This window comes from Sapajus apella, unplaced genomic scaffold (assembly GCF_009761245.1).
Source record: "Sapajus apella isolate SASKATOON/1434 unplaced genomic scaffold, GSC_monkey_1.0 scaffold23, whole genome shotgun sequence".
In the NCBI taxonomy this organism is placed as follows: domain Eukaryota; kingdom Metazoa; phylum Chordata; class Mammalia; order Primates; family Cebidae; genus Sapajus; species Sapajus apella.
In genome coordinates this window covers 22454012-22479711 of record NW_022436963.1, presented here as the reverse complement: position 1 = coordinate 22479711, position 25700 = coordinate 22454012, and the positions used below count along the sequence as shown (strand labels likewise).

The window sequence follows — 25700 nt, the reverse complement described above, 5'->3', positions numbered from 1 at the left end:
AATGAGGATTCTTAATACTTACAGGCTGTTTGCCTCTGTCTGCCGTTTAATCTAATCTCAGGTTCAGTTGATACTATTGATTAGTCTCTTTTCAAAACCCTATGCAGCCTATGGGGCTTCTCCACGTGGGGTAAAATGTTATTCTTCTCATATGTGAATTGAGAAGAAAAGGTGAAAGTATGCAATTAATTTGCCTGCACTTTCTTGTAAATTGTATGCTGGATTTCTGTGAAATGCTGTATGGAACAATATTCCAAGCAAATTATTGTTATTTACTGTGACTTTTGCCTGCATATTTAAAGTCAACAATTATTTTTTTTTTCCTTCGTACTTAATGGCCTTTGTAGAACATTTTTAGAAACTTGGTCAGGTGTCACCGAGAAAACTTGCGCTTTGGCCCTGTGATTCTTGGGAAACAAATTAACAATATCAGAGGTGACAGTAAAGTCTTGTTTCCAAAAGAAATAGCCCAATACACGGGGATCTCCATTGCCCATCCCCTACCCTAAGATAATTATCTGTAGGCTATCACCATGTATCTTCTTTGTTTTAGAAAGACAACATCTTTTGTTATCATTCGTGTTAATATTATTGAAAGCAAATAAAATGGAATTTTACATTCTTTTCTTCACATACCACCTATTTTGATGGGCAGTTTTATCATATTTGGAATTCTGTCATTATTTGGGTCCTTTATTTCGTTGTTGTCGTTGTTTTTGAGACAGTCTTTCTCTGTTGCCCAGGCTGGAGTGCAGTGGTACAATCTCAGCTCACTGCAACCTCCGCCTCCCGGGTTCAAGTGATTCTCCTGTCTCAGCCTCCTGAATAGCTGGGACTACAGGCATGCCCCACCACGTCCAGCTAATTTTTTGTATTTTAGTAGAGACAGGGTTTCATTGTGTTGCCCAGGCTGGTCTCTGACTCCTGAACTCAGGCAATCCACCCGCCTCGGCCTCCCAAAGTGCTAGGATTATAGGCGTGAGCCACTGCGCCCAGCCTCCATTCCATTTTTATACACTTACGCACACACATAGCCTTTTCTAAGAGTATTTCGTTGACAAGTTTAATATCAAACTATATTGTATCCTAACTACTTCATGCTATATTTATTCAGGCACAATTTTGAAAAAGGTATCATGTTGACATGTATAGTATCTTGCTTACCCTGCTAGAAGAGTACAAAGTATTGTCAGTTGTCAATGAATTGTGCTTATTCATTCCACTGATGATAGACAATTTATGATTTGATTAACTGATTGAGACATGGTCTCATTTTGTCGCCTAGGCTGGAGTGCAGTGGCGCGAACACGGCTAACTGCAGCTTCGGCCTACCAGGCTCAAGGGATCCTCCAACTTCAGCCCTCACCAAATAGCTGGGACTGCAGGCGTGCACCACCATGGCTGGCTAATTTTTGTATTTTTAGTAGAGATGAGGTTTTGCCTTGTTGCCCAGGCTGGTCTCAAACTTCTGGGCTCAAGTGATTCCCAGCCCCAGCCTTCCAAAGTGCTGGGATTGCAGGCGTGAGCCACCGTGCCTGGCCTATGATTTCATTTTTAAAGCAATAAACATCTTTGGCATGCAGGAGAACTTCTTCATAGTAAATTCCCGGAAGTAGAATTAGGACAGTTAACTGCGCTCACTAAGGTTTCTTGATCCCCAGTTGAGAGCCTGCCACCACTCCAGTGAGGAAGATGTTTGTATGTCATTCTCCTCTCAAGGCGTTCATAGCCTGGTGAGGAGTAGGATGGGGGTGGGGGAAGGATGAGGAATAACTCCATGTACAGAATAACTGTGTCCCAGCGGACTGCACTGGCGCCCCAGGGCAGAAGGTCCTGGCTGCTTGGGCCGTGGTGTCTTATAACAGACAGATTCAAATTTGTGTTGTCGCCATTCACGTTGTTTGAAGAGAGATATCCCACTTCATTGATTGAATGGGGAGAGTCTCGTGTTTAGTTGCAGGTTGTAACAAGATTTAGCGAAGGAAGGGATCAACCAATTAGTGCAGCACTAGTGCAGAGATAGTTCCAGATGCCCGGCAAAGGTTGTCCTGCACACAGACCTGTTTATGTGCTCTCTCCCACATCTCTTTTAAGAGGCTAACAGAAACCCAGAGAGGAATGTTGGAAGCCACAGCAAACAAAAATAGCATTAAAAACAGGGAAAATGTAAGAATAAAAGAGAGGAAGGATTTCTGAGTGAATGATGCTTTCAGCTGCTGCTTCTCATCCTGAGGTGTGATATGGAGATCTGTCCCTTGCTTAAAGCCTGACAGACAGCTTCTGGGGACAGCACGATTTTTTCAGTCAGTGTGAAAATGGCATCCTCACCAATTGATACCCTCCCCTGGCAGCTGCCTCTCTCTCTCTCTCTCTCTCTTTTATCATTCCTCTTGATCCATCATCCAGAGAATGCTAGAAGGCATGAGAATGTAAGTTCCAAATAGGAGTTGGTGCCTGTTTTCTATCTTGGTTTATTTTCAAAACCCTTTTTAAACTTTTGAACTGTTGGTACCCAGGGGGCAATGTGAAGGGGAGTTGTTAAATAAAGATAATGTTGATGTAAGTACAGTTTCTTTCACATGTAACTAGAGAAGCATGTGAGTTTTCAGATAAGCTTTTCGTAGAAAAAATAAAATTTTAAATGTCAAATTTTTTTGAGTGGGGGTAGAGGAGACTCCCATACGGAAGGACTCGTCTTAGGCAAGAGACAGACTGATGAAGAGAAAAGCAAGCTGACAGCATGTAGGTCAATTTGACTGAAGATTCTTCTGTTTTTATGAAATGTAACTTCCCTCCTCCTTCTCCTGAAGCCTCTGTTTATTGTTGGGATATTACTTTCTTTGTCTGAAATAGTCACTTTCTAATCCTTCCTCAAGCTTATTGAAAAATTGCAGGGGGGTGGTGGTTCTATATCTAATGCAATGTAGATCACTGATCTGGGAGATTCTTCTCTTTTTAAACAAACAAAAATGATGGGGAAAAATTCGGCTTCTTTTACTTCCAAGCATTTTTTGAAAATGTGAGAGTCTGTATTCAGACGAAAGTCAACACGAAGCATCAGTTACACATACATTGGCTGGGAGCAGTGGCTCATACCTGTAATCCCAGGACTTTGGGAGGCTGAGGCAGGCAGACCACGTGAGGCCAGAAATTCAAGACCAGCCTGGCCAACATGGTGAAACCCCGTCTCTACAAAACATACAAAAATTAGCCAGGCATGGTGGCGCGTGCTTGTAATCCCAGGTACTCGGGAGGCTGAGGCATGAGAATTGCTTGAACTCAGGAGTTTGGAGGTTGCAGTGACCCACGATCGTGTTACTGCACTCCAGCCTGGGCAATAGAGTGAGACTCTGTCTCAAAAAAAAAATTATACATAAATTAATAAAACAGAGAAGGTGTATGCCTTAAAAACACCCAGTGCAGCTAACTACCTGGTTATTAGATTAAGTCCATGAAAATTATGAAATAATTGATTTCATTCATGCCAGCACTGGGTTGAATCAGCTAGGTAATTATATCAGTGACATTTATCTCAATATTATGATGACATAAACATTTTTTACATACTTGCCAAAAAATTTTTTTTCAATGGGTTTAGCCCCAAACCCTTCCAAGAAAACATACACTGCCAAGTGCAGGGTTAAAAATGAAAACTTATCACATGAAAACATTTATATATCTGGAAATAATGGTCATAATTATTAACACTACCTGAATTAGATTTGGCAACAGTGTTTTGAGTTTTAATTTTTTGTCTCTAGGTTTACATTTTAATTATCTTGTGATTCACAGATTGATGTGAAACATAGTAGGCATTTGCTAGATATTTTTCAAATTAACAAGTGGAGACATTTTTAATTGATCCATAGAGTCATTTATAGAGTTTCATGGACAGATTTCTCAGTAAAATGAAGGTTTGTAAGAGGTGCAGAGAGTGAAGTGGCTGACGATAGTTATACATAAAATTGCCCTTGCTCATGTTTGACCACAATGCTTTCTGATTCATTTTACTTACATAGTTTAGGTGTATGCATTTCAAAGGTTGAGATGTGGTAAGAGGAAATTTCGTTATGCTCCATCTCAGAAGGTTGTAGGTTGTCAAAGGTTGCAAGCCCCCTTTCCCTGCCCTGGTTGTCGGTAGTGCTTTTGTCTGGGTGAGTATTGGAAGTATGTTCTGTGTGGAATCGGGGAGTTGATTTTTATTGACTTTAGTGAAATACACAGGATTCTAGAACTTCAGGTATACCCAAATAGCTGCAGATTTTGAAACCTGCCTGAATTTCTTATTTCTAAAAGGTATGGTGGGAAATAGTGGAATAAAGGGTATTTTACACTTTTCGTAAGGATAGTCACACTTTCTTAAATTTCTGGTTTGTAGTTTTGTTTCTTCATGACTTGGGAGCTTTAGAGAGTATATCATACTGTGAAGTTGTTAGACTTCTTTAGAGATGTCTCTGGGTGTGTTTTGCATGTACGTATACACATATATGTATGTATACACTGACACTTATGTACACACCTGTATACCACATATATACACATGTGCATATGTACACACATACACACACGGTTGTTAAATTTCATAAACCCAAATAACTCAAGTTTCCTTCCTAACGCAGAAAGTCACTTCTATGAACAGTTGAAAAATAAATATTATAATCAGCGAGGCATCACAAATAACTTTTATGTCTAAATCAAGCTATTAAATGCTTTTTTATTTTTAAGTAGATAGGGGAATAAAATAGCTGTATAGTTCATAAAGTGGTGTGCCATTACTGCCTGCTGTGCCCAAGAATTATGCCAGCTTTTTACACTCATGAAGTAGAAGCGAATTAGAACTGCGATCAATGTATTATCCTATATTTCTTATTTTGCATTGTATTTCCGTTTTTGAGCACCTTTGTAGACTAAATGGCTACTAATGACATAATTACAATTGTTTGTCACCACCATAATGCGTGATTTCCTATCTCATCATGAAGATGTAAGTTAGATAAAGGAGGAGTTTTGGCAGGAAGACAAAGTGCAGTGATTTATTAAGGGCCAGATGTGGTGGTTAAAAGCTTTTCTACAGAAGGCACAAGTGAGTGATGGGAAATGGAAGCAAAATCACTCTGCCCACCCAGCCTGTGGTTCGTAGTGTGAGTGACATAGTTGCTCATGGAAGCATGACAAATGAGCCACATGTTTTATTGTTGTGTACAGATTTTATGTTGGAATTTAAACAGGGTGAAAAGGGTTCACATTAGCGTATACCAGCAAAGTAGGTGTTTAAAGGAAGCTAATGAGACTAAAGGGCTGGCGATGTTTTTGGCGTGCCTAGTGCTTCATAGCAAGAACTGAAATATCTTACGTTTCTGTCAAGTTTGAAAGAGGGAAAATCCCAGCACTGTTTTTTTAAAAAAATGAGAGTGGTTAATATGAGAATTCAAAGAAATCAGAAGCAAGTAGAGACAAGATATTACTTAAGCACTGTTGACATACATATTGCACACGTCGACTTGACATTATATACAATCAGATTAGATAGATGCTTCTAAGGAAAGAGGCACAATTTCTGGTTTAGCATTATTTGCACACACAAAGCTCTGTTAAAATAATGTTAAGACACTGGAGTGATAGAAGCTACGAGTGATAGAAGAGTGTTTTCAAGCTTTTGGAGGAGGATAAAAAAAAATAGTTATATCTTAAAAGCTGTATTGTGGACAGAAGGTAGTGACCGTTCTGGCTTTCCTTCCTTCCCCTCCTCTTCTCTCTCTTCCCTCCTCGCTCTGCTTCTTCGCTCTTTTCCTCTCTCTGCCTTCTCCCTCCTTCCCTTGCATCCCTGTAACATGTGACATGGAGAACAGTTTAACCGTAGGATTGGGGGTCTGTCTGTACAGCTTGGGACCTGGAATTATACTAGACATAGAAACTTTCCTGTCTCTTCCAGTGTAGATGGAGAAATTATTCTACATAGTGTAAGTTGAAGACATTGAAGGTTTTTAGATTAACTCTGTGAAACTAGGGAGAGCTTCGTCTGGGGGGTTTCCTTCCTTGTCCTCTCAGCTGAGAATACGGGGTCCTCCTGCTGTTTTCTCCCACAGTACTACAGACTTGATAGCTCTTGTAGACTTGACCAAACTTGATGATTATATGTCTATTTGTAACATTATCAGTTTGACATTTATTTCCCTGTAGGTTCCACAGAGGCAAAAACTATGTCGTCAAGGCCTATCACATTGCCTGGCACATAATATATATTCAGAAAGTATTTGTTGAACAATCCAAAGAACCACAGGCAGCAATACCTACATTCAGGATATCACTCGGAAAATCCTAGCAAAATCTACCCAGATAAAATGTTCTCAAATTATAAATGCATGTCCACATAATCTATGGAGCCATTTAGATGGCTCTTTTGCAATCCACTTAAAGTTTAGAACCTTGGAATCCAGTTTGATCTGGTTCCTTCCAAATGGGTTTTTGCTTCCTAAGCTCTGTTCATGCAATTCCAGGGACTGCCACTTGATGGCTTAGACAATTTAAAATATAAAGTGGGAAAGGTATATCTTCTTCCAACACCTCCTGGACTCTCTCGGTTCCATTTAAATATATATATTTATATATGTTCCTTACGACACATACATTGAACTTAGACAGAGATGAGTACAGTTGAAGTACAGGGAGTAAAGTTTTGAAGAAATAAAACACTTAGAACCAGGGCTGAATTCCTGGGTGTGAGACATGCCCAGTCTCACAAGACCTGACACTTGGAAGGGGCCCATACTCTGCTCTGCTGTTGCTGTCTTCTTAAACATTTTTTAAAATTTTGAACAAGGGGTCCCAAATGTTCATTATGCCATGGACCCCATAAATGATGTAGTCAGTCAACTGGAATGTGTGTTACTCGAAGGTAGTTTGCTTTTGGCCTGATCTTAGCTGACCATGGCTCCTTTAGGAGTCTTTATTCAGTGCTTGGTAGGAAGCTTGTTCTCTTGGGACATGAGCCTGTGGGTTAAGAGCTTGGCTTTGACTCAGACTTCCTGGGTCAAATCCTGGCTCTGCAACTGGGTCAGTCACTTAAACTTTCCAAGTCCAGTTTCCTCATTTACAAAATGGACACGATAATCGTGTATCTGCTTCCTAGACTTGAGTTGATTAAACTAATGTCCCAGGTGCAGTTCTTAGGGTGGAGCACTCCATTTCTGCTAGGTATGGTTGCAGTCATCGGGCACCACATTTCTGGTTACATCTGACACTTACTGAGCTTCCTGCTCTTTGTGGCTGCTCCAAAAGTTTCAGGATTCTTGCCCTGCTTTGATGCTCTTCTGTTCCAGCACTCAAGGTTCTGTGCAGTCGGGTAGCCGGAGTTCAAGACAGACTGAACTCTAAGACCTGACTCAGCTCTGCCCTCTCCCTCCTCCTTAATGAAGCCCTAGCTGCTCCTTCTTTAAGCCTCCTCTTTCATGTTGGATGATTAATTAATATAGAAAGGATTTGTGTAACTAAACTCTGCATTTTTGTAACCCATCTCTGTTTCCCGGTGGGTTCAAAGATGCCTCTTACTCCATATATCATTAAAGAAACCAGTCTTTTTTTCTGCAGAGTATTTAGAATACATTTTAACGTGGCCAAGTCATTCATACCCAACCCCCCCATTCATTACAGGAAATTTGCGCAACATTGACCATATCAAAGGGCTCTGCATTATGAAGAGGAGGATACATTATTGGAGACTGATATGATGTGGGATATGATTCATTCATTCATTTAGCAATTATTTATTGAAGACTTTTTGTGTGCCAGGCAGTGTTGTAAGTACTGGGGATATAACTGTTTACAAGACTGCCAAGAACCTTGCTGTTGTGTTGCTGGTATTCCAGTAGGGTACAGATACTAAACAAACAGCAAAGAACAGTATCAGAGGAAAGTGCTGTGCAGCGAAACAAGACAGAATGATGGAGTAAGGAGTGCCCCTGGGCCAGTTTAGATGAGGTAGCCAGGTAAGGCTTCTTAGAGGAGGTGATTTTGAGCTGAGGTCTGAATGGCAGAAAGGAGGCAGCCAGGAGCAGCTTGGAGGGAAAAGCATTTCAGACTTAGGGAACAACCAGTGTTCAGACCCTGGGGTAGCACGAACTGGGTGGGTTTGACGAACAGAAAAAAGATATACAAGACGGAGAGCAGAAAGACTCAAGGCAGCAGAATTAGCTGGGGCCTGATCTTACAGACTTTGAAAGCCAGGGTCATAAGACACTGAGCTTTATTGTTCTACCTATTATTTTAATGCCAAAAGGGAACTAGGTATCTGTTCAGTCATGAACCAAATAATAGAATCAGTGAAACAGTCTGCAGATACTAACTAGGGGGAAGTACAGTAGATGGTTTTGCCTGGATTATATAGTTTAATTCTTTCTTTCTTTCTTTCTTTTGAGACAGTTTTGCTCTCATTGCCCAGGCTGGAGTGCAATGGCGGGTTCTCGGTTCACTGCAACCCCTGCCTCTCAGGTTCAAGCGATTCTCCTGCCTCAGCCTCCCAAGTAGCTGGGATTACAGGCATGTGCCACCACGCACACCCAGCTAATTTTCCATTTTTAGCAGAGACAGGATTTCTTCATGTTGGTCAGGCTGGTTTCCAACTCCTGACCTCAGGTGATCCTGCTGCCTCAGCCTCCCAAAGTGCTGGGATTACAGGCGTGAGCCACTGCACCCAGCCTCCAGTTCAGTTTTTTAATTAAGAGGCATAATGCTGAAAGGAACACTGGGATTGGAGTCCCCAAAGAAATCCCAGCACTTTTGGGATGAGTCATTTAGTTTCTCCAGAGTCATTTCATCTATAAGACTGATACTACCTTTGACACAAGTTTGGTATAATGATGGAATGGCAGCTACCTGACAAATGCAAAATGATATACAAAATACAAAGTTGCTATTACTGATGATCCTTCCATTTGATTCCTTATCTATTAAAAATACCTATTTTTTAAATGACAGAAATGCATCTTTGTATCCATTGAAGAGACTTTATATCCTGCTGGGAGAAAGCTAGCAGCCAAATTTATGGTAGGTATAGTTACCTTCTTCCCTCATTCGTTCCTAGGCACTTCACACAGATAACCTGTTTGACCTTCTTTTCTAAGGTCTGGGATGTTGGTAAAGAACAAATGACCACTGCCTATGGAATTCTTTCTTCTAGATTTCTTATTCCATCGCGAACTGGATTTGAAATATGGGGAGGCTTAAAAAGGAGAGTTTTCTGTTGGTTTTAAAAACCTGTCTCTAAAGACGACTCATCATTGTTCTTAGAAAACAAAAGTCCTGGACTTCTTAAAATAACTGCCGATTGCCTTGGAGTTGGGCTGGTGCATATGAACAATTTACATTCTGCACGTTGGGAGCTGGTAGCTCTTCTGGAGATTGGAGCTCTTTTGTGAACATCGTTGATGTAGGAATAGTAGGCTTTTGTTTCCATCTGCTTCTCAGAAACTCTTGCCCTGCCCCGCAGACATTTGTATGTGTCAAAGAAGAATATGGGGCTGGGTGCAGTGGCTTCTGCCTGTAACAATGGCTCCTGCAGTGGGTCCGGCACTTTGGGAGGCTGAGGCTGGAGGATCACTTGAGTCCGGGAGTTCAAGACCAGCCTGGGCAACATAGCAAGAGACCTTCTCTACAAAAAAATTTTAAAAATGAAAAAGAATCAGATGGGATAAGAGAGACCATAGGTTTAGTTCTCCAAGAGTAGTTCTCAGGAGCCATGTCAGTGGCCCTAGAGAATCTGAACTTTAAAATGTTAAAACTTCTTTGATCTCATAGACACCCTTTCAAAAGATTATCTCAGATTACTGGAAGACTTTCCTGTTAAGTTTTAGAGAATTTTGCATTCTGCTTAGAAATCATTTTTGAGTTTTATTAGAACATTTACTAGCAATGGCACTAATTATTTTAAATATGACCCTGGAAATGGACTATGTCAGCTTGAAAAGACTATTTTTAACAGAATTTGGTTTTAAAGACAGGCTTTATAGACATTATAGTAGTACCATTGTTATCTAATCAGCATCCACTGCGTAAATGTATGTGATATTAGAGAAGCAAGTATACATAAAATTATAAATTGTGACATTTTATGAGTTTTTTTTTTTTGAGTCTTCTACAGTCATCAATACTTAACAATGTGAAATGTGGCCTTAGACATTACATCATATAAAGACCAGGAGACAAAAAAAAAAAAAAAAAAAAAAAAACTGACCATCAATTTTTGATTATAATAAAGTTTTAGTATGAGGCATTTCTGAATATGTGTCATGAATATGAGTCATGATTTTCACACCAAACCTGACCTATTATGATTATGCTTCAACTTCATGGGGTTTTCAGTATTTAAATTCTAAACCTAATTCTAAGGTTTCAAAATGATTCACATTCAAATCTACTTTTATGTTTTATAATTAAATAAGAAAATATTGCTTATACCTACATTTTTACTATTCTTGGGCATATTATAATTATTTCTTTAATTTCACCAATAAAAGAGCCCATTTCTTCATTAGTAAATTACCGTGCTATCTTAATAAAAAAATTAGTTTGAATGTGGCTTGCCATCTCAAAGAGTCATTTCAGTTTGGAATTTTCTCACTTTTTTCATTTGTTCTTTTTGTAAAATGTGAAGATGCTTTCTAGGTAAATTAATCCCTTCCAAACGGTAAAATAACTTCCTTCTTGGAAAGAGTTATTAGAGTCTTATTCTTTATAATCTTAAATACCACTTATGTTAGCATGAACAATACACGAAAAAAAATTTACGCTAGTTAAAAAAAGAATGATTGTGACCTAGGCCAAATGCATTGCAATTATATGTGCATGGAAAAGTGAGCTCTCTGCTGGGAAAAGCATGATATAGATGCCCATGAAATTTCCAAAGTTTAAGTATTTTTGTAAATTAGGTTGTTCCTAGTTAAACAGGTGGCTTTAAAGGCTGGTTTCACTGTTGTTTTAATCATAGTTTAGTTACCATGGAGAAATATGCAAGTTAGCATTTATACACAGAAGTGAAATTTATGCTGCATAGATAATAGCCTAAATTTAGCTTGACTTAAGTTTACCACTTCCTTTTTTTTAAACAAAAAGAATAATAATATATCACGTATATCCATTAACAAGTTAATTTCTTTAGATACTCCTGTTATATTTTTAGAGAATTTCTTTTCTTAAGCCTCGGACACCTCTGTCACTGTGACCTCTTCCAGTGCTGAGTGTAATATAACATATTACATTGGATTTGCTCTAATTGTGTCACCCTTAGGTTTAATAAAACACTTTGCTGAGTTTAAAATCAGTTATGTGGTGAAAAAGTAATGTTTGGACACGTTGCATCTAGTTGAGTTTTATAAAGGACCATTATTTTCTATTGAAAATCTTTAGGAAATGTGCCATGCTGACAGGACCAATCTGATTGCATAACCCAACAATAATTTTGATTAGATAAGTATTCTAAAGAAAATTCGGAGACAGGTCTGTTTCTAATGAACTCTTTTGATCTTAATGCCTTCTTAACTGAGTAATAGATTTTCCACTCTGAATGAAGATGTTCGTCTGTGCAGAATCCAGCATCGTGAGTTGTCTTTCCCGCTCTCCCCAGTACCCCTGAACGAAGGCTAAGTTTTCAAGGACAAATGTAGTAAAAGTGTCCTGATCCAACATGAGGTCCCCCAGCACAGAGAGAGAGCAGCAGATCCCTTTCAACACCAGCTGTTCTCACAGATATAGATTGCTGCAGTGAAATTTTCTTAATATAATTCAGGAAGCTCTAGAGAATTCTCCAAAACAACTGTGCCAACAAGGAAAATGTTGAATTTTTCATCAGCTGCCCAATGCTGAGAGTTAGTGGGCAATCCGTTCATTCATGACCAGATGTTCAGTGTAGTAACGCTCTGCAGTTAACTTGAACCTTGTGGCCTGTTTACCATTGGCTGCAAGGACATTGGCAGCAACCTGGCATTGGAGAATTGAGGCCCGCACAAGCGAAAGACCGAAGTGTGTGTCTGTGGCTTCCTGGTTTTCACCAGCAACCAGACAAGGTAGGGAGTGATGAAAGAAAGGAAAGACATCACATCAATCATTTTGGAGGTGGGAGAATTCGCTATGTGATTGTGTCTTGGGGGAACAGTAGACAGATTCTTAAACTCCTTTTTCTTTGGAATGAAAGGCAGTCTCTGTTTATTTAGTTAGGCAGATTTTTCAACCTGCGTCTAAACCATGAAACTTTTTGTAGGGGCAGTAGGCATGGGTGGTTAAGACAATAAGGAAAAGGTTTCTAGGTTTAAACTGGAGGAAGTTGATAAAGTTGACTCTTAATATTGAAACCTGACAAGGTCCAATCTAGAATTGGAAATATGTGATACTTTGGCTTTAGGTAAACGTTATTATTACAAGTGAAGAATGCTTAGATCTTCCATTCATACGGATTCACCATTTCCTTCTTATAGGTGTTTGGAGGCCATGACGTTTATGTGAGCTGTTTGAAGCATTGATGTTCACGGGGAGGGGGATCTTAGATGGAGCAGGAGGTTTAAAACAAACAATTTGATTTCTTACTTTGAAAAGGATTTTTCCTGCAAATAATTAACAGTGTTTGATTCTGGATTTGCAGCAGACCAGGCATGAGGAGTCAGGGTTTGATAATGTAAGGCTTGTCTCAGATGGGGGGGGGGGGGCTCTTCTCTTCCTGCCCGCATGGCACTGCACAAGAATTTGAACTATTTCTTTCAAAGCAGCATGCACAAAATTTTTTTTTAAATCTTTCTTATTTAACCATTTTTAGCTTGCGACTTAAATGGTGCCATGTCTATAAGAAGTTGGCCTTTGTTTACTTGAAACTGGAACAGAATGTTACCATGGAATAAACCTTTTGCTTTTTGGAGACTTGGATTGTTTTTCTCTTCCTATAGAATTCTTGACTGCCCCCACCAGACACACACACACACACACACACACACACACACACACACACGCACACATGCACACACTTACTGATGCCTATCCATGAGGCACAACTGTACCTTGCAGGACCTTTTAAGCAGAAGCCTTGCAGTAAAGATATTTGGTTTGGCGAAGCTTTCTGCCTTTGGTTTACAAAGTTGCAGTGAACACTTCCTTTGCATTTCCTGCTTACAGAGAAGGTGGGTTGCTTGTCGCCTTGAGATATGGAAATTCCTCATGACTCCATTTCAGCCTGAACCTCGTTGGCGCTTAGAACCCCACTGTTGAAGTATGTATTTCTTTTGTCTGGGTGATATTTTTCTTTTTTCTTTTTCTGAAAAGTCCCTTGGCTTGTTGGCTTGGAAAGAGGAGGTTTGGAGTTACAGCAGGTCCTGACTTAGGGCTGCTGGATGCAAGGTGAAGGCATCGCATTGTTTTGCTGGATGCGAACTTGCTGATAGAAAAGCGAGAACCAGTTTACAGTAGCTCTGACACTACTGTTACCTTTCTGCAGTCCTCTCCAGCTGCTCCGAGGCCTTCCATGCCTTCGCCATGCACACAGTTTGTTCTTGGGTGTGAAAGCAAACAGTATTTGAGTTGGCAGTGACTTCTCTTTCAGTGGAGTTTGCTGCCTCGGCAAGAAACCGCAGCCCGGGCTTTCTGCTGCTGAAGGTTTCCACTGGCAGGATGGCCTTTTCCCACATTTCCTTGGTTTAAGGAAACAGATTTTTGAACTTTTTTTTTTTTTTTAAAGACAAAATGCCAACATTTAACAGCTGGAGTCAGTATAATTTATGGTTTTCACTTTATGCTCTTGTGGATGTATAAAAATTAAAAATCCACAATTATTGTTGAATTATACAAGTTTTTGCAAAAAGAGTGATTAAAAATAGACCCTCTGATATGAGCATTCAAGAAAGTCATTGTTACCTAAGCAGGTATTCTCAATCATTCTATCTTTAATGGTTTTTAATTGTTGTAATTTACTCATATTCTCTTACATCTCTCAGAGGAGATGTGTCTGAAAGCTCTTTGTTTTTTCTTTGAGGAGCAAGTAGGAGTTTGTTCATTTGAACCACTTCAGTTTTTTTCCACCTGATTTTATTTCATTATATTTGTTTTGTACATGTGACTGTGTTCATCCTCACTTCAGGTAACCCTTCTTGCCACAGCAGTTATGAGAGCAAATCAGTCATAAACCTGATACCTGTCAAGATGATCCTGTGCCAAGACGAACCCACGTGTCGCTCAGGAAGGTGTGATCCAGGCCTCTGTGAGCCACAGAAACTCCCTTGTAGGAAAGCCTCGGTTTTCCTACAGTTTCCTTTAGGTAAAATTTATAACACGCTCCTCCCCCGGCTTACACATTGAGCATATGGAGTCCTAATTGATTGGAGGCCTCGCTGCATTTACACCACTTCGGAATCAGGAAATGAATGTAGTCAGCCAATAAAAAGTGATGGAATGTTGCCTCAAGATAGGTAATATTTTTGTCCTATCAGTATACAAACAGTAATTTTTTTTTTTGGTTATTTAAAAATTTCTATGGATAGAGATAAAGATTCTGAGAACCTTTGTTAACATCCCCCCAAAGCCACACCTTTAGTTAAAAAGTAGCTCTGACATCTTTGTTATCTTGATTTCTCAGAAAATAAAATAGGAAGTGAAAAGGCCATTCTCCTTGGTACAGTGTGTTACTATAAAGACCATTCGCTGTACATGTTAGATTTAGGGTCAGAACATTAGCTGTGAGGGATAACTAGGGACAAAATTTTTCTTTTCTTTTCAAGGATGGTGGCAGTTAATCATTTTTATCTGCCCGCCTTGCAGACTTGATGAGATTTATTATGTACGCCGCATGTTTATGGCATTTTTATTGTATGTTGTTAATTTGTTGTAACTGCCACTACAGTTTTTTCTTCTTCCCTTTTTCTCCCTTGAGCACCCTTGAAAGCAACTAAGTGTTACCTTGTGCTTTAGGAAACTTCATTTAATTTTTCATTTTAATAAAAGCCATAATAGTCAACAGGTTAAAAAAAGAAAAAAAAATGGTGTTGCAGTGTGTATCTTCAGATAAAAGGAAAATGTGTACTTGTGTTAATTTTGAATTCTTATGTTTTCTGTTGTTGATGAAGTAATGCACGTTCGGGTGGATTTAGAGAATATATGGCTATGAAAACATTTCACCTGAAATATAGAAGGACGAGATTCAGAACGTGCACTAAACTATAATTTTCTTCATTAGTAGAAAGCCATCTATATAGTTTTCAAATCACTGCTAGGTAAGACAATTGGGCCGTTTAACATTTAAGCTGCTTAAAAAGTCACGCAGTTGAATGATGCATTTAGAACATCTTTTTTAGCTTACTAGCTCTCAGAATGGATATGGAATCTGTTAAATATAGAGGCCATTCTTTAAATAAGGCCGACAGTTAAAATTGGGAAGCCAGAGAATTAGATTGGAAATGATTTACGATGAGTCTACAGGACATTAAAAAAATAAAGTTAGAAAAGGAAATCCACTGGCTGCATTGGCTATATTACAGCAGAGAATTTTTACTTTTCATCCCTTTTGAATTGGCTGGATATATGGGTAATGCATAGAAACAGACTTTCGGGAAAAATTGACAGAACTTTTCTTTTTATTATATGTTCTGGCATTGGTTTGGTATTGGCATCAGAAGCCTCTGACTATAACCAAGTCAGTTTCTTGTTTTGACAGTTTCAAACTTTTTTTCAGTAACAGAGAACCACCCATTCTCTTAAGAGCATTAGACGTTGAAATAAATAGAAGCTGGATTGAACAACAACTTTGTTTTTGTCATGCCACATGAACATATGGGTCCTTAATAAATAGCATTTGAAGATGACACATGGGCGTGGTTATTGGGTTTATAATGTGTAATCATCACAGATGCATGTATCACTCTTAAGAATTGTTATACATTCGTTCATACTGCACAGCAAGAGGCTGATACGTTTTTATGGAGAAAGCAAAATGAAATCAGAGACAGATTTACAGACAGTGTTAAGTCATTTAGGTATGAAGTGGTTTCACTAAGAGCTAAAACTTGTTATGATGGCTCATTAAAACATCTAAAATCCTTACTTATAATGAGAAAAGGAAAGATACAATTTTACATGTCTTAGATATAAAACCCTTAATTATTCAAATTATAGCAATACAATATTGAGTTAACCAATGTTAACTCAGAAAGGGGATATATTTACTAACTAATGGCAGAAGACTTCAAGGTGATAAAGTTATTAGCCCAGTTTTTGACTATGGTGTTCTGAGAGATGCACTAGGCCCAACTGTGTGCATCAGACCAGCATCTGATTCCGGTACCTCCTGCACTATTCTGATGTTTATGTAGGCAACTTTGAGAAAGCAAAAGTTCGTACTTAAATTCTGTCCTGAGGAACAAAGCGTCAAGAGATATAAGATATTTTGTTAGCCTCATGAAGAATTTCAGCTGGAGCTTGCTGAAAATATAAACATTAGATATTTGGGTTATGGGATTTCTGGCCCATGGCAGCTGAGTGAATAAGCAGCAAAGACTCAGAATCTTGGTACTCAGAATAATGAACAATTCCTTTGGTTGGTACACAGAGCTCATAGAGGAGAAAAGAGAAAATATTAAGAAGTTGGAAAGGTAGCTGATGTAAGACCATGGAGGACCTCAAATTCAGGTTAAGAAGTAATGCATTCAGTAACCTTAATTAGTATTAATTATAAATACTAATGGCAGATAACATTTGCTATGGGCAGGGCATCAAGCTTAGTGGTTGACAATTCATTGTATTATTTTATTCCTAATAAGCATCCAGGGAAAGCAATTCTGTGATTATCCATAGATAGTAGAGATGAGAAGACAGAGTCTTGGAAAAGTCATGTGCTCTTACCCTGGGCACACAGTAGTCAGGTGGAGCCAAGATTTCAAATTAGACTCTGTGGCTTAAGAATCACCAGGGATTTTTGAGCAGAGGAGTCTCTGGTCAGAGCTATGCTATGCTCTGGGATAATTCATCTGTCATATTTTAAAGCAATATAGCAAGGAGCCCAGATAGGAGGAAATTGTGATGTTCTGAAGAGCAGCAGTTAGAGTCTGCAGTAGGGCGTTTGAAGAGACTGGAAAGGCGGTGATGGAGATGTCCCAAAATCCTTAACGTTTTTTGGGCGGGACTTGGGGTGAAAGACAGATGATTGGGAGAGTATGGTTGATATTCTTAGCCCTTGTTAACAGAAGAAGAGAGAGGGCAGGCTGGGAAGGGGTAAGCTGAGGCTTGGATGTTGCTTGAGGTTTAGACGTTAATTTCAGGCAGAGTCTTTCTGGAAGATGATGAAATACACATCGAACTAGAGGTTAGGAAGAGAGTCAGGGCTGGAGATTTGGATTTGAAGCCACAGAAGTCAGTAGAGAGAGCAAGACTGGTCTATTTAGAGAGGCGGGGTGGGGGGTGGTGAAGAGAAAGTGGCTGGAGAAGGAGACCAGGATATAAATCAGTCTTATGAAATAAAGAAAAATCTTTCTGCACATTGGAGATGACAGATTTGTAGGCCATGCTTCAGACACATACCTATACATATTCATGTTTGTATACATATTCATGTACATATTTATATATGTATTCCTATATACATTCATATGTATTACTGTGTGTGTTTGTATATGTATCTTATTCATGAGCATGCGCTGTTCTCTTATGCTCACATATGTATTCTTGGGAGCCTTTCCCACCTCAGCAAGTGGGGAGAGGAAGAGTAGGGTAGGCGTCAGTCTCTCCCGAAAGCAGCTGATTGGGGCGGGTTCTGCTCCGTGCTGCTGCAGTTTGAGAGCAGTAGAGGGAAAATGGGGTTTACTTTGTGTTCCATGTGGTTCAGGCCAACACGCAGATTTTTATACCCTTCAAAATGCATTCCTCCACAGAAGCCTGGCAACTTTAAATGCTCTAGTAAATGTTAAGTGATTTATAATACAGTTTTAAAGAATTCAGCAAGATTACCATTATATTGTAAAATAAGAGCTAAGAGTGTGGTCAGTAAATGTGTTAACTTTTTATTTGGGTTGGTATGTCTCTCCTTTGCAAATTCATTCATCTGCTGAAATGCATATGAGAAGCTCATTGCTTTTGCCAATGAAGGATTGCAGTTAAGCTTTTTTTTTTTAACTTTCCTTTCTCGTGCCCCTTCTTAATTACTAAGAAGGTTAACCGGGCGCACTTCAGGGTCACTGATGTTGTGCTGTGTTCTGTTTGTATTTTTCCTGCAGCCAAAGCATGCTGTATAATTGCTCCAGCCTGCTTTGCGTTGTTGACTGAAGAGCTGAGAGAGTGCGTGTTTCTTTTTCTTTTCAAGATACCACTAAGCGATTTCCTTTTAGGGTTCTAGAAAATTGTCACCCTGACAAAAATTGCCTTCTGATGCTAGTAGCCTGAAGGTTCTACTTCTCAATTCCTTACATGGCCATTTCCTAAGTGGTTAGAGTTATTTGGAACACCTTAAAATTAAAAAGCTTTAGTGCCGCCCACTCCACCACTCAGCCTGCCAGGGATGTAAAATTCACCTGAACGCTTTACAGTTGGTGATCATCGTTTTAGGAAAATATATGTGACAAAATGCTGCAGCTCCTCATACCAGTGTCACCTCAGAATATCGTTCCCGTTTCTTCTGAGAGCCTCCAGTTGGCCACATTACTGAGAGCTTTGTCATAATGCTTTAAGTCATTTATCAACTGAGGTCACTCTGACTTGAGATTCTAATAAAATTGGCTTGAAATTTTATCTTACACCCCAGGGAATTCCAACGAGCATTTCTGGAGGCTTTGTTTTCATGGTTGATTTTTGTTAGAGAACTCTTGATATTCCTCCTTTCCATTGCTTTTCTCTCTTCTCTCAGAGTTAGAGAAATTCGCTTCTTTCCATAGTTTCCTTCTGCACAGCTCACGTAGACCGTGGATGTTTAGGGAGTTGGAGTAAGTTTGCATCAGGGAAATTCGGAATTAGGTGTTTAACAGCCTTGGGCTTTGTCGTCGTTGTTTTCTCCTGAGACAGAGTCCCGCTCTGTTGCAGTCTCGACTCACTGCGACCTCTGCCTCCGGGGTTCAAGCGATCCTCCTGCCTCAGCCTCCCAGACAGCTAGCACACATTACCGTGCCTGGATAATTTTTTTATATTTTTAGTAAAGACAGGGTTATACCATGTTGGCCAGGCTGGTCTGCAACTCCTGTCTCAGGTGATCCACCCGCCTCAGCCTCCTAAAGTGCTAGGATTATAGGTGTGAGCCATCATGCTCGGCCAGCCATGTGTGTTTGCACATACGTACTTGTCCCTGAAGAGCTTTCTCTATACCTCATGACGTCCAGATTGCCTGATGTACCCTCTTTTATCTGTCTTCTTGCCTCTCATTCTTCTGGTTTCTGTTACCAACTCATGTTTCTTAAAAACAGCAATTTAGTTTTCTCTTTCTGTCTCACCATTTCCTTCCAGACCGGGATAAAGGGGGCCTCGTCTTCCATGTTTCAAGCAATGTGTCAGGGATGAGCTGACTAGTAAAATGACCATCTTTTCAGTTAAGTACATGTGAACAGACACCCGGGCCTTTCTCCTTCTACTCTTCCATAAATATAGCAAAAATTGAAGCTGCTTTGCATGGAAAAAGACATATTAGGGTTTTACCTATTTTGACTGGACCTACAACACTCTATTCTTTTCATTTATTTCCCTTTAATCAAATAGGTTGCTTCAAAGTGCATGCCCTAAATACCGACATTTTCTCATTGATATTTATTTTCTAATACTAGACCAACGAAGTCTGCCCTAAATCTTAGGACCCAAAACCAACATCTCAGCCTCACAGCATTTTATTTGTGCCATCGGTCATCCAGCCTTCCTTGTAAAGTTTAACACTTTTTATGTCATTCTTTAATCGAGTCTTCTCTGATTATGAATTCTTCTCCCTCCCCTGGAAATTAAGGATGCCAGTGAAAGGGTAGTGTGGTACTGTTTGATACAGAGCTAGCGGAAAGCATTTACTGTTAGAGAGCCACCTGGAGCTGGTCCCTCTTCTCATGTCAGTTTACCATAGTAATGTCAGCCAGCATGGGTATCTCATAATTAGATGAGGAACATCAGGCGATTTCCTGATGGTATTATCGTTCATAGTTTTCACAGTGACATTCCCGACTCGGGGTTACAAAAACTCTGAAAAACATCTACCAAGCTTGAAATACACCCTTATTGGTTATTTTTCAAGTTCTCATATCCACACCTAAATGTATAAGATGTATTTTTCATCAGAACAGTGGTTCCCCGTGCCTGGGATCCCCAAATCCCAGGAGATGCCGTAAAAGGATTAGGAGATGTTATCCTGGTGTTTTTCAGTATTTCAGTTAGGGCGAGTTTGGTTGTGAGCAGCACAAAGTCCAGTAAAGGCAGGCTTCAAGAGTGTAACTAGCAAGTCCTTAGTAGGTGGGCTGCAGGAGAGACTTGATCCGGCTCTCTCTCTGCTCTGCCTTTCATGGTATTGGCTTATTTTCATAGTGGCCCTATTTGCAGTCTTAAGATGATTCCTAGCAACTGTCAAGCTGTAGATGTCCTTGAACATGTGAAGCAGGAGAGTGGAAAAGGGAATATTATCTTAAGATTTTCAGAAGAATTCTTGAAACTTTAGTTGGACTTGTTTCTGACACATATCACTCTCCCGTGGCCAGGGAGATGGAATATATTAGTTGGCACTTTCAGGGTATATGTTTCCACCACTGGTGCTGGGGTGGAATCAACTTCTGCAAAATCCCATGACTTCCCATATGTCACTGGGTCCCATTTGGAAGTGGTTTAGAGAAAAAGATCTTGGGGACACCACCTTAAATGGTCATTTCATTGACCTGTTTTTTTTCCCCCTTTTTTCTTGTTTTGGAGTCAGTCTCTCATGTTGGGGTGCAGGGGCGCCCTTATAGCTCACTGCTGCCTCCACCTCCTGGGCTCAAGGAGTCCTCTCACCTCAGCTTCCCAAGTAGCTGGGACTATAAGCGCGCACCACCACGTCCAACCAAAATATTTTGTATTTTTTGTAGAGACGGGGTCTCACCATGTTGCTCAGGCTGGTCTTGAAGCCTTGGATTCAAGTGGTTCACCTGCCTAGGCCTCCTGAAGTATTTGGTTTACAGGCATGAGCTGGGCTTGTTTTCATATTTTTAAAGGCTAATGTTAATTCACTCATTTGCCTAAGACTTCTGGGTTAATCAGATGTTAATTTCCTTGGCTTTTGGTCATGAATATTTTAATCTGTGAGGTCTGTTGGCAATTTGGTATATGTTCCCTGTGAATTAATACTTAACAAATAAGTATTGGTAAAATCTTCTGAAACTTAGTATCCACGTTGGTGGGAGTCCCTAGAATTTACTAAAAGAAATTCTTAGTGGTTAAAAAAAATAGGGGGCTGGGCATGATGGCTCATGCTTGTAATTCCCAAACTTTGGGAGATTGAGCTGGGCAGATTGCTTGACCCCAGGAGTTGAGACCAGCTTGGGCAACACAGAGAGACCTCATTTCTACAAAAACCAGAAAAATTAGCTGGGATTTTTGGTGTGTCCCTGTAGTCCCAGATATTTGGGAGGCTGAGGTAGGAGGCTCACTTGAGCCCAGGAAGTTGAGGCTGCAGTGAGCTGTGATTATGCCACTGCATTCTAGCCTGGGTGACACAGCAAGACCCTGTCTCAAAAAAAAAAAAAAAAAAAAAAAAAAGAACTTCTTGCTTGTCTCAGGTTTCTGAATCAGTAGCAGATAAAACTAATTGTAATTTATCTAAAAAGTGACAACCAGGTGAATTGTTATACAGATGTGGAAAAAGGGCATTCAGTTGTACTACTCTTATTTCCAACATTTTAAATTCAACATTTCAACTCCCTTTTTTTCCAGATATGGTACGTTTTAAGTTTTACTAGCATGTTTTAAAAACATTAATCATATGGAAAGAAAAAGATGATGAATTTTAACACTACTACGATAGCATCTATGACTCAACAACAGAAATTGTTGTTAGCGGAACCAGCAAAAAACAATTCTGTCTTGGGGGAAAATTGTTTAGTTGAAAGGCCACAGAAGAGATGCATATTCAGTAAGAGTAATGAGAGGCAAACACAATACCATAAGATTGTTTTGCAAAAAAAAAAAAAAAATGTCTAAAAAGAGTTTAGTCAAACTGGAGGAAACTTCATTGTTAGAGAATAAACATTGTGCATATCAAACATTGAAGAGTGTAAAGTGTTGTTGATGGTAACGTGAACTTATTCTTAAGTTGCTGAAAATGTTTCATGCTCAGTGCATTCTAGAAACAACATTTCCATCAGAGTGAAAAGAAAGCAAAGGGAATCTTCTTAAATTATACTGCATACAATACAATTTTCTGGGAAGCCCTTAGCCTAGGCTCACGCTGAGCCTCTTGGCCTTCGCTGTTGTTTTACCTGACTTACACAACGTTGGTTGTTTTGGATCTACTACCTTCCCAGTTGCCAGACTAGGAATTCTTGGCCAGTGTCAGGGTATTGTGGATGTAAAATAAGAACCTGCGGCTCCCCATGATGAGGCTGGCCAACCTGATGTTCTTGGGTAGTCTCCCTGACCTCTGTCCACTAGGGGTCCACATTTCAGACTCCACTCTGACCTTGGAAGACAGATTGCTATATCTGAATGTCTTATTTACATAGTCTTTAGTTTTCTATCCCAACCCCTCCCTGCCTGCCCACCCCCGTCTTCTTGGTTTATTATTCTTTAGACTTCGCCACGCTCAGGCATTCTTGGAGATTCTGCTTGTATTTTCCACAATGTTGATCTAAATACCACCTATACTCTACTTGCTTCCATATCCCTTGCAATGTCCTCACTTGTTAGAATAGAAATTAGTCTACCTAGAAGGGGACTTTGCATTGTTCCTTAAAAGAAATAGTTGCCACAGCTAGATGGTTACCTAAAATAAATACTATGAAGCCAGAACAATGGCATAAACAGGAGTGGATAAACTGTTTTTATAAAGGCCAGGTAGTAAATATTTTTGGCTTCACAGGCCATCTGGTCTTTGTTGCAACCACTCAATTCCACCACATTGCCCAGATCAGCAAAAAGCAATACATACATGAATGGGAATGGTGGTGTCCCAACAAAACTCTGTTTAAGGATGCAGCAATTTGATTTTCTCTTTTTTTGAGATGGAGTCTCACTTTGTCACCCAGGCTGGAGTGCAGTGGTGCTATCTTGGCTCATGGCAACCTCTGCCTCCTGGGATCAAGCGATTCTCCTGCCTCAGCCTCCTGAGTAGCTGGGATTACAGGCATGTGCCACCACACCTGGCTAATTCATGTAATTTTTTTATGTCGTGAAATATTACCTTTTCTTTAGATTTTTTCCCCCCAACCATTTAAAAACATAAAATTCATTCTTAGGTCATGAGCTGTATATAAGTCAGCAGCAGGCTGGGTTTGGCCCATGGGCTGTGATTTGCCAACCTCTGGTCTAAAATTCTTGCTGCCCATAGTTGCCTACTTCTACCTAAGATACTGAGATGGAGAGGTTCCATCTTTGTTAAAATGGACTTTGACATGTATTAGGCATTAGACCAGCACCCAAATGAAACTTTGTCCTTGACATAATTTGAAGGGTTTAAGTGGAATTGGGAAGAGAACAACTTGCTAAGTATGTGGCCCAGTGTAATTTGTTGCTATGTCTGTACCACCTAAAACCATCTTAGAGGGGCAAGTCTGGAGTCTTAGGAAATCCTGCCTTTGTCTGCTTGTTCTATCTAGTTGCTCTCCCATCACACAGATAACATGAAGATATAGAAACAAATAGAGCATCAATGAAATGAGAGGCAGTGAAAGGAAGAGTTTTCATCATTAACTAAAACCCACCAAGATCAGTGATGAGGGCAGAGTCTTCTTCCAGAAGGACTGAAAGAATGGCTGATTTTGACAAGAGAGCAAATATCTGAAGAAAGAAAACAACTTCTGAAACCAGAAAATATTCAAAATGTGACTATTTTGCCAATCTATCCATGACCCTCTTTCCTTTTTCTGATGGTATTGTATAGTAAATAGTTCCCCTTTATTCATGGGGGATGCATTCCAAGACCCCCAGTGAATGCCTGAAACTGCGGATAGTACCAAACCCTATATGGGCTAGCTTTTTTCTATATATACATACCTACGATAAGATTTAATTTATAAGTTAGTCACAGAAACAAATTAATAATAAAATCTAACAATATAACAATTATTGATAAACAATAAAACAATTACATATATTTTATTAAAAATAAAACAATTATAACAATATGCCAGCATCACTATTCTTGGACTCTGAGGCCATTATTAGGTAAAATAAGAGTACCTCAAACACGAGCTCTGGGATATAATCACAGTTGATCTGTAACCAATACGGCTAGTACTAAGTGACCAATGGACAGTCAATGTAGACAGTATGGAGAGCCTGGACAAAAGCAGTGACTCACATGGGCAGGATAGAGCAGGACAGAGAGAAATGTCCTCACGCTGCTCAGAATGGTGGGCAATTGAAAATTCATGGAATTTTCCATTTAATATTTACAGACTCTGGTTGACTGTGAGTAACTGAGACCTTGGAAAGCAAAACTGTGGGTAAAAGTGGACCCTACTATATCATAGTATATGATACTGTATGCTACCAATCTGTCTCCCCAGCAGTACCTTCTTTGATATTTATGTATTGTTCTGTTAGTTACTGATATTAGTATTTCCCCTCCCCTGGCAAAAGGAACAAGAGAAGCTAGTGACCCAGAAAAGAGTCTCTTTGTCCACCCACTTTTCACCTTCCTTTGTGTTGGTCCATGTATGTTCAATTTCACGGGCTTTTTTTTTTTTTCTTGGCCTGTATTGATTCTGGTTTTGCATACGATTTGGAAAGGAATCCTTGAGTTATTTCTTGACAAAATTCTGTTTAAAAAAATTTTTTTTAAAAAAGAGACCAGTGTGGCTTTATCTCATAAGTTCAGATGTGTGGGAGATGAAAGAATTTTGGTGTTCACAATATTCTAATATTTTCCTTTATATTCTGATAGACAAAAACTGGAAATTCTGAGGATAATGTGATCTTCAGTAGCAAGGAAGCATTTGTGCATTGCATTCATAGGGTAGCAATTATTACTGTAACGTGAAAAATAATGTCTTCATGTTACCAGCTCAAAATATGTCCTTAATTTCAAAACAGCTTCTTAAAACAAAGTTGTTTTTTAAGTTGCATTACTTTCCAGTGTCAACATGAGCCAAGAAACCTTATACCAGGCGTATTAGCTGATACGTTCTAAAGTGTGATAGTATAGTTGTTAAATAATTACCCACGTTGGCAAAAAGATCTAGTTTCAAATTCTGGTTTAGCTACTTGGGAACTCTGTGACCTTGGGGGAGTTATATAATATTTTAAGCCTTAGTTTTCTCATCTGATGATTAGGATGAAAAAGCACTTACCTCATTATGGGAGCTGAAAATATTATAGTTTATCAAATGCCATTGGTTGAATGTGATTGTGTAAAAATAGTTATTAATGTAGCACATGGCACATCAAAGTAATATTTCCTTTACATGATATTTATATACCTCATTAAATAAAAAGTATCTCCAAGAATTGTTTTGCTGAATACCTAAGCTGGAGTTAAATATTAGAGGACACTTAATTCTAGGAGTCAGTAGTGCTTTAAACATCCATTTTACCTTTCT

General features: G+C 39.4%; 1 protein-coding gene across 9 annotated transcripts in view; it reads left to right on the top strand.

Annotated features, from left to right (window-relative positions):
- Positions 1-25700, top strand: part of FOXP1 (forkhead box P1) — a 632958-nt gene that overhangs the window by 184571 nt on the left and 422687 nt on the right. Inside the window, exon 1 of one of the 9 annotated variants that reach the window (XM_032289645.1) lies at positions 24281-25117. The exons of the other annotated variants lie outside the window; for them this stretch is intronic. The gene's annotated coding sequence lies outside the window, so the exon portion shown is untranslated. Of the gene's footprint in view, positions 1-24280; positions 25118-25700 lie in introns of those variants that run through there. 9 annotated transcript variants of the gene reach the window in all.